Below are 9,772 nucleotides of genomic sequence, written 5' to 3'. Positions count from 1 at the left end.
CCACCCATAGCCTGGCACATGGTTGTCTGAGGCCTCAGAGGGATGAGTTCCCCCAAAAGGAAGAGGAAGAAAAGAGGGGAGTTTGAATTAGAATAAGCCACTCCACACACGGTGGCCTGCTCTGCCTCCTTCACCTGGTGTCTCACAGGCCTGCACCTGCCCTGACCAAGAACCTGGGGGCACCCTCCCTCCCCCATGCCACGAGGAGCTGCCCCACCCAAGCCCCTGAGCCCCGGTGGCATGCGGAGCCCTGGAGGAGGGGCGTCCAGATGTCCACCTCATCTTGCATTGCATTCAAGTAGACCCCACTTCTCTCTGGGGTTGTTTTAAACATTTTTATTTATTTTTTATTTTTAGCTGGGCTTTCTTTAAAGAGAATGTAAATATTGAAATACGATTCTATGAAAATGTTTTTGGCTTGGGAAATCCCAAATCTGAAGACTTGGCCGTTTTAATGTAGGGCATGCACAGAACCAGAGTTCTTCTTCAGATCCAGCCATGAGCTCAGCACCTGAGTGCAAGAGTCATCCCAGCCGTGAGGTCAGCGCCTGAGCGCAGGAGTCAGCCTGGGCGCCCGGGGCCGTCGCCTTGGTGCAGTGCTTGTGTCAGGAGCAGAGGAAGACAGAGGGAGGAAGATTCATGGGGGAAGGGGAAGGTCATCTCATTCTCATTCAATCGCTTCCTTTTCATAATTTGAATGGAAACTTGACTGTGGGCAAGTACTTAGTTTCTACATGTCCTAAATTTTCTTTTCCCTCTGGAAAGCTGTAATGGCTTAATCGGCTCCACTGTGCTGCAGAATCTCCTCGTGTGCATCCGGAGACAAAGCTTGTGTGGGGACACTCGGTTCCACTGAAAAGCCCTGGTGGGGCAATGGTTCTGTGCTCTGAGTCGTACACACGGCTGGCATAGCCCTTCACGAGGAGCCACATCCTGGCTCCTGCCAGGCCCAGGAGTCATTGCTGGCCCCGGAGGCCGGGTGCCTGCTCTGCGCCCTACTGCACAGGGCCAGCCTCTTCTTCTGTCCTGAAAATTTCCCAGGACACAGGCAGCCCCTCTCCTGCTCTTTTAATCCTCTCCAAAGTCAGAGACGAGTGGAAGTGGAGACTTACTCTGGAATCCCTTTACCCTCCATGTTGTGCAGCAGAAATGCAAACACAGCACCCTGGGGAAGGAAGAAATAAGTGCTTGGGGGGCAGAATGCTAGTTTCTGGAAAACTCCCAAAGCTTTTGTCAGAGGTGCTGCACAAAGTAGCCACGGGCAAAACTGGAAAATCCATTTCTTAGATCTCCCGCCCCTCATCTCTTGTTCTCTACAATTTCTGTAATTACTCCAGGTATCTGGCATTAATTATCATGAAACAAAAGTATTATGATAAACAATACAGCATTTTAGCTTTCTCGGGGGGTATCTGTACTCAAGAGAAATTAATAGTTTAAACCCAAGGAAAAATGTGTATGATAGAAGTTCCAAGGTCAATATATATATATATACATATAAAAATACATGGATATATATATCCATCCATCCATCCAATTCAATTAATATTATATTTATTGAGCTACTATTTTATTCCAGGAACTTATCTAGTTACAGTAGCAAAGCAGTTTCTGCCTTTGTAGAGCTTTCACTCTAGCTAAGTACCTTTTTTTTTTAAAGCAGTTTACAAAGCAATTTCACATTCATCATTTTATGAGTACCTCACAACAAATCTTCCAGGAGCCTGGTATATTAGTCAGCAATTGCCATAATAATGCTAAGTAACAAGTCATCCCAAAACTCCATGGTGTATATAGGACCATGCATGTTTTTCACTCTCAGGATCTGTAGGTCATTAGGGGCTCAGCTGATCCACGCAGGTTCATCTGGGTCGGGTGGTGTCTTGGCTCCAGGCTGTGGGCTGAATCCTGGTCTGTCACATGTATGTTATTCTGGGGCTGAAGAAGCACAGCTGCTTGGGTCATCTTATTTTCTTGAAGGACCACCCGCACACAAGAGAGTTAGCAAAGCATGCGGGGACCCAGAGCTGGCACATGGATACTTCTGCCCTCATTCCACTAGTAAGGCAAGCCCCACGGCCGTGGCTAATATCAACGGTGGGGATATGGAATCTGAGGTTGTGGGGAGGACTCTGCAAGTCACATGGCAAGGGTGGATGTACAACCCTTTCTAAGGGGTTGGAAGAATTGGGATCAATAATCTAATCTATCACACCTGGAAAAGTAGCACCATCCCTGCTTCACAGATGGGGAAGCTGAGTTTCAGAGAGAAATGATTTGTTCAAGTGTGCGTGGTTATTAGTGTTGGAGCCAGGACTTATGTCTGAGTTTCAGAGAGAAATGATTTGTTAAAGCACGCATGGTTATCAGTGTTGGAGCCAGGCCTTTTGGCTTCCAGCTCAGTGCTCTTTCTTCATTGCACTATTTCAGCTAAGCACCTACCTTGAAGAGGTAGAAGGTATCACCTGAATGTCTTTCATTCACACCAAATAGGCTATCCTGTTCTGCCATCTAGAAAGCTTGTCCTGGCATTATGGATTCTAGAAGGCCTGCTTCAAGCTAACAAAGTTGATGCCAACAGTACTTGTTTCTTCCAACCTGTGGCTACTTGGAACCTTCGCCTCACTGCACCTCTGTGAATCACTTAATTGCTGCATATCCAGGAGGTGGAGGTAAAAAGGGACTTGGGCCCCATGGAGAATAGGATTTTTTTTTTTTTTTTTTTGAGACAGTTTCATTCTTATTGACCAGTGCAATGGTGTGGTCTCAGCTCACTGCAACCTCCACCTTCTGGGTTCAAGTAATTCTCTTGCCTCAGCTCCCAAGTAGCTGAGATTACAGGCGCCTGCCACCACACCCAGCTAACTTTTTGTTGTATTTTTAGTAGGGACCGGTTTCACCGTGTTGGCCAGGCTGGTCTCAAACTCCTGACCTCAGGTGATCCACCCGCCTTGGCCTCCCAAAGTGCTGGGATTACAGGCATGAGCCGCTGCGCCTGGCTGGAGAATAGGAATTTTTTGTCCATCCAAGCTCCACCTCATCCCCAGGGCAGGATGGTAGAAATGTGCATTAAAACCAGACACCCAAAGGTTCCAACACATTTGATCATTAAAAGACAAACTGAAAGCCAAAATGAGGTTCTCACGTTGCTAAGATGAAGCCCGGCTACCCACATTATTTTTCTTCATGCTGTAATCCTTTAGGAACAGTTCCAGGGCATCTGTCAAGAGACATTAAAACACAGCAGGTTTGAGGAACTTATGACTGCCTCATTATTTTCATTAAAGTGTTTATCTTCCAACAGCCACATTGATACATTGGGTGTCTAGAGAAAGCGGAAAGGTGTTTCTGCCATGTTGATGAAAAAGCCAAACTCTGTAAAATATTTTAAAAGGTTTATTCTTAGCCAGCATGAATGACTATGGCCTGGATACGGTCTCAAGAGGTCCTGAAAAAGTGTGCCCAAGGTGGTCAGGTTGCAGTTTGGTTTTATACATTTAGAGAGGCAGGAGTTACAAGCCAGGAAATAAGTCAATACATGGGAAGTGTATGTTGGTTTAGCCTAAAGAGGTGGGATATCTTGAAGCAGTGGATGCTTACAGGTCACAGGTGGATTCAAAGTTTTCCCTGATTGGCAATTGGTTGAAAGAGTTAAGCTTTGTCTAAAGATTTAAGAAGTCAGTTGAAATGCTTGAGCAAGAAAAGCGGGGGTTGTAGAAGCCAAGGTTCTTGCCGTGTAGATGAAGTCTCACAAGGGGCAGCTCTCAGAGCACTATACCACAGTCAGGTTGGAATCTGGCATCTTATTACCACTAAGAGTGGGTTTTGTCAGTCTGATGGTCTCTATTTTAGTGTTAATATTGGTCAGTTGTTTCTAAACTTCAAAAGTGGCGGGGGAGGCATAACAAGGTGTGTCTGACTCCTCTTCCCATCATGGCCAGGAATTCAGTGTTTCAGGTTTCTGTGGGGTCCCTTTGGCACAGATGGGGCTCCATTCAGGCAGTTGAGAGCCTTAGATTTTACTTTTGTTTCTAGCATCTTATTTTCCTGCCCTGGGCTCGGAGATCTCCCTTTGTCTGCCTTCTGCTTGCTGCTGGTTGAGAGATCAGCACAGGTCTCTGATGGCATGGACACTGTTTTCCAAGACAGGGTTATCTAGTCTTTACACAAGGGATTACATTTAGCTACACTTCAAGTATTTTCCTTCCTCCCTCCCTTCCACCCTCATTTCCTGCCTTTATCAGATGAGCCTGTCAGGCTGAATTCTGAATACTTGTCAAGATCTTTTCTGTTATATTGCTAATGATGAACAACTTTAAAAATGCCTTTAAATGTAAATCCATCCCAGCTAATGAGGAAGATCTGACCCATCTGTTCTCCGGGCACATTTTCAGCCTCAGAAGGGAGGCCAAAAATACCACTTTAAAAACTGCAACAAGACCCAGAAGCCTGTTGGAATCAGGTTTCTTTGGAAGCAGTGAGCTTCAGGCATATGTACTATGCAGGCATGGTACCCAAGTCTCAACTCACAGGGAGGGCAAACCAGCACCTCCCACCTCCGTCAGCAGCCTCACACAAAGCAGGATGGTGCAGTACCCAAGGCTCAGCTCTCAGAGAAGGCAGACCAGCACCCCTTCTCCGTCAGCAGCCTCACACAAAGCAGATGGTGCAGTACCCAAGGCTCAGCTCACAGAGAAGGCAGACCAGCACCCCTCCTCCGTCAGCGGCCCCACACAAAGCAGGATGGCGTTTTCTCCATTCCTCTGTGTTGTACAATTTTTTTCTGGTGTCCACACAAACTGCCTTTACACTGGATTTCAGGAGATATGGGAATTAAAATAATTAGCATATTGAAAAGCTTTCATTCAAATGTCAACTCAGTTGACTTTCACATTTACCTTTTAAATATGACTATTCCCTGATCAGATCATTGCAGGGGGTCACATTTTAGGCCTCTGTGTTTTTCCTTGGTAGGTTGGCAAATGCACTGAGTTACATTTCATTTTTTTGTAGGAAGACATATAAGGGGACTTCAAAAAATTCATGGAAAATACATATTATAAAAAATAGTGCATGCAAGGCCGGGCACGGTGGCTCACGCCTGTAATCCCAGCACTTTGGGAGGCTGAGGCGGGCGGATCACGAGGTCAGGAGATTGAGACCATCCTGGCTAACACGATGAAACCCCTGTCTACTAAAAATACAAAAAAATTAGCCAGGCGTGGTGGCAGGCACCTGTAGTCCCAGCTACTCAGGAGACTGAGGCAGGAGAATGGCATGAACCCGGGAGGCGGAGCTTGCAGTGAGCCGAGATCGCACCACTGCACTCCAGCCTGGGCGACAGAGCAAGACTCTGCCTCAAGAAAAAAAAAAAAAGTGCATGGATATCAACTTTTTTGCACAAAAATAAATTCACACTAACTTGTTATAACACGTCTGAACAGGGTCTAATTTGAAGTACTAAAAAGGATAAGACATCAGTTTGAAAAACCCTCTATCAGAGCAACATGAACTCTGCTAAAATGAAAGCAAGAAAAACATTAAATTTATGGTGAAGCTTGGGTGGAATAATGGTGACATCATTAATGCTTTATAAAAAGTTTATGGGGACAATTCCCTACAGAATTTAGTGGGTTACAAATGGACAACTCATTTTAAGAAGGTGTGGATTTTGGAGGCAACACCCTTCTCATTTGGGTTTGTCACTCTGGGCCATTTATCGAGTGACTCAAAAGGCTGCCAGTTTTGAATGTGATGGAGAACAGGAGAAGGCTCTGCAACAGGTCCAGACTGCTGTGCAAGGTGCTCTGCCTCTTGGGCCAAATGACCCAGCAGATCCAATGGTGCTTGATGTGTCAGCAGCAGATAAGGATGCTGTTTAGAGCCTTTGGCAGGCTCCCATAGGTGAATCACAGTGGCGGTCTCTAGGATTTGGGAGCAGGGCCCTGCCCTCTTCTGCAGATAACTACTCTCCTTTTGAGAGACAGCTCTTGGCCTGGTACTGGGCTTTGGTGGAAACTGAACATTGGACTACGGGTCAGCAAGTCACTATGCAGCCTGAACTGCCCATTATGAACTGGGTGCTTTCTGACCCATCTAGCCATAAAGTGGGTCGTGCACAGCAGTGTTCCAGCATCAAATGGAAGTGGTATATACGTGATCGGGCTCAAGCAGGTCCTGAAGGCACAAGTCAGTTACACAAGGAAGTGGCTCAAATGCTGCTGGTCTCCACTCCTGCCATCGCCTTCTCCCCCCGCCTGCACTGTTGGCCTCATGGGGAGGTCCCTGTGATCAGCTGACAGAGGAAGAGAAGGCTAGAGCCTGGTTCACAGATGGTTCTGCATGATATGCAGGCACCACCCGAAAGTAGACAGCTGCAGCACTACAGCCCCTCTCTAGGACATCCCTGAAAGCAGTGAAATGAAACCTTCCCAGTGGGCAGAATATTTCCGGGGTTCCTCTGATCCTGTCCCGCAGATGGCTCCTGGGAAAGGCTGATTAATCAGCTGGGTCCACACTTCTTAAGTCTAAAATACGATGATTTTAAGTCAAGCATGGGATTAGAACAGTGGTTATCAGCCATGGAGGTAACTGTGCCCGTCTCAGGTTCTTGGGAAGGGAAGGGAATCACTCATCCCTGACGGCTTCCTGGGCTGCCCCTGGGCAGAGGCTGGAAGAGCTTGTGTTCTCTGGGCCACATTGCTAAGATTAATAACATGTATGGACACAGTGCAGGGCCTGTGGGATTTTTCACTTACTCCCACCACCGACAGCCTCAGTTCCGTGTCTGAAGATCGTGTGCCACCCTCCCTGACTCTGAAGAGCCTCACGCCGGGTTCACAGGCTCCTGGAGACACTGAAGTCTGACCTGGTCTCCAAGCCACTTCCTGAAGGAGCAGAGTGAGCTCCAGCCCCATTGCGCATTAGCAAATCGAAGTGGGAAACAAAGACAGCTGCTGGGGACTTGGGCAAATGCCCTGTTTCTGTCCAGCGTAGCCAGGGTGATCACCCACAGTGGCGACTTTCTTTGCCTTAATCAGTCAGTGGAGCCATCGCTGACGTTCTTGCCTTTTCTTTCTTGCAGGACGTTGACAAAGGAACGCACGCTGACACTCCCACATGAACAGCTGGCTGCTTCCCAGCGTCCTACGGGAGAGCTGCCGGCTTCTAGGCAATGCTGCGTGTGGTCTGTGGGGGAGCCTGGCCACTCCTGGAGGTTCCAAGGTCAAAGAAACGCATTCCGGATGCAACGGATTTGATCTTGGAAAGCTGCTTTGAAGATACGATAGCTATTCCTTATTGTTCACTTTAAGGCAAACAATGTAGACATTTTTCTGTGTTAGGCTCCTCTGTGAAGTTAGTGAAACGGTAGCTTAGTTTGCTCCCGTCTCCTGTTCTGCTGGTTTTCAATTGTGCGTCACTGAATTGTCATCAGAAGTCCAGTCCCGACTGCGTGTGCGAGGCCGGGGAGGGAGGTGAGAGGCGGCCTCTCGGACACACTCTGCTATGGGCCGGAAGCAGGAGGCACCCTCTTCGTGATGATCTCCGAGAGCTAAGGAGAGACTCCAGCACCCCTCTTTCTCCTGGTGCCTTGTCCATAACTAAGCGTCCAGAAGTCTCCTCCACAGGCATTTTCTCTGCTCATTCTCCTGGCAATCCTGTGAAGGAGACGTGTTCTCCATTCTACAGGAGAGGACTCTGAGGTTCAGAAAACTCAAGTCAGAGAAAGCATGAGGTTGGACTTTGCTGCTTGGCCCGCGTTGGACTGTAGGCGGCTGCTGGAGCTGTGTGGCTTTGGGTAGGTGGCCTGGGCGCTGTGTCTTCACCAAACGCACTTCCTTTCCATCCTGGGTGCAAGGCGAGCTCTAATCCCAGCCTCTCCTGTTGGGCTCAGCAATGGAAACAAGCAGTGGGGCCCTGCGCTCCATGCAGAGTGGATCTAGAACCTTCCGAGGACTTGAAGCCCTCAGAGGTGGACAGGATGGGGAGACACAGAGACGGCCTGGGAATGACCTTGTAGGAAGTCGCTTATCCACCAGGAACTCTGGTGCTGAACTTTTTCTAAGCGAAAGTTAACTTCTGTTGGATTAAGCCCCTGAAGATTGGGCTTTAGCACCTGTTGTGTTACCTGCACTCAGACAAACCAGGGCTCCTTACTCAGCCCTTGGAGTCTTGGCATTCTCACCTCTAAGGCAGGAGGAGTCGTGATACCTGCCTTGAGGAATTTGAGCAAAGTTAAATGACCTGAACTATCTGGGTGTTTCTTGACCGATGTCCGACCTTGGGAGGTGCTGGATGAATTTTTATTTCTCTGCTTTAAGTCAGCCTCTCTACCTTGTTGCTCTTCTCAGCTGCCTTTCTCTGAGCCTCCTTCATCACTCTGTTCCTTTCTGTGAGATAAAGATCATTACAACTGCCCTAATATTTCAGTGCAAGACGTGCCGTGACCTGACATTGCTCTACCCCACCTCCTGCCACGATCATTCTTTTGTAGCAATATTCCTCCAGCTCCATTTCGTGCAATGAGTGGAACAAGAGTCAGAACACCAGGGCGGCTGAGCCTGTCGATAAAACCTCCACCTAATGACAGACGTACTTGAGTCCCACAGTCATAAGGAGGATGAAGTCTCTCCCTGGCTGGACCTGGACTGCAGTCACACTCTAAGAGCTCCTCATTCTACACCTCTGCCAGTGGGCGTTCGGTCAGAGACAAGCTATGGCACCGGCTCCCGGAAGCACGGGAGGACTCCCGGAAGCACCAGGGACAGAGGCCGCACAGGTGACCTGAGGGGCTGTGCACAGCCTTTGCTTCTGAGACGTGCCGGGAGCACGTATCTCCACAGGCCCAGGTGCCTCTGGCAGCCCTCAGAGCAGGGCCCTCTTCAACAAGGTGATAGCAGAAGGGAAGAAACGCAGAGGTCTGTCTCACAGCTTAGAGCAACCCAGAAGCTTGTTGCCCCCTTTCAAGGGAGAAACGCGGGGTTTCGCATCAGGAACCTGTTGAGGAAGTTCTCATCAGGCTCAGCAACACACCCAGGACCAAACCCCATCAGTGATGACTAAAAAATGTGTGTGGGGGCTGGGCACAGTGGTTCATGCCTGTCAATCCAGCACTTTGGGAGGCCAACGAGTGAGGCTCACTCTAGCTCAGGAGTTGGAGACTGGCCTAGGCAGCATAGTGAGGACCTATTTCTACAAAATAGTAATAATAATAATAAAGCCTGGTATAGTGTTGCACGCCTGTAGTCCAAGCTACTTGGGAGGCTGAGGTCGGAGGATCTCTTGAGCCCGGGAGGCTGAGGCTGCAGTGAGCCATGATTACACCACTGCATTCCAGCCTGTCTGACACAGGGAGACCCTGTGAAAGAAAGAAGAGAATGTGAGAGAGAAGAGATAGCGAGAGAGAGAGAGAGAGAGAGAAAGACAGAGAGAGAGAGAGAGAGGAGAGAGAGAGAGAAAGAAAGCACTTTTTCCTAAATTAAAATAAGTGTATGTGTACATATATGCATCACACACACACACACACCCTCTGTTATTAATCGCTCACTGTGCACCAGGCACTTGCTGTCTGGTTTACGCCACCTTCTTGGTACACACAACCATAAGCGTGTTTGAGGTGAAAACCTTGATCAGCCTCAGTGTCTGGTCCCAGGTCCCACAGCCGGTAGCCAGGGAAGCCACAGGCTGAAACTGGGCCTGACCGCTAGGCCAATGGTAACCACCATGCCGCATGGCCCCCAAAGGGTCATGTCCAGCTCTGGATAAACTTGTC

General features: G+C 48.6%; 1 long non-coding RNA gene across 1 annotated transcript; it reads right to left on the bottom strand.

Annotated features, from left to right (window-relative positions):
• Positions 1 to 1,537: 1,537 nt before the first annotated feature.
• On the bottom strand, positions 1,538 to 7,153 carry LOC134761624 (uncharacterized). The gene is made up of 3 exons (XR_010140538.1): positions 7,014 to 7,153; positions 3,174 to 3,220; positions 1,538 to 1,938 (listed from the first exon to the last, which is right to left on the bottom strand). It is a non-coding gene; the product is annotated as an uncharacterized LOC134761624 (long non-coding RNA).
• Between the last annotated feature and the right edge of the window lie 2,619 nt (positions 7,154 to 9,772).

The sequence above is a fragment of the Pongo abelii genome, chromosome 5 (assembly GCF_028885655.2).
Source record: "Pongo abelii isolate AG06213 chromosome 5, NHGRI_mPonAbe1-v2.0_pri, whole genome shotgun sequence".
Taxonomy (NCBI): Eukaryota; Metazoa; Chordata; class Mammalia; order Primates; family Hominidae; genus Pongo; species Pongo abelii.
The sequence above is the reverse complement of the archived record's forward strand: the minus strand, read 5'-3'. Positions and strand labels throughout refer to the sequence as shown.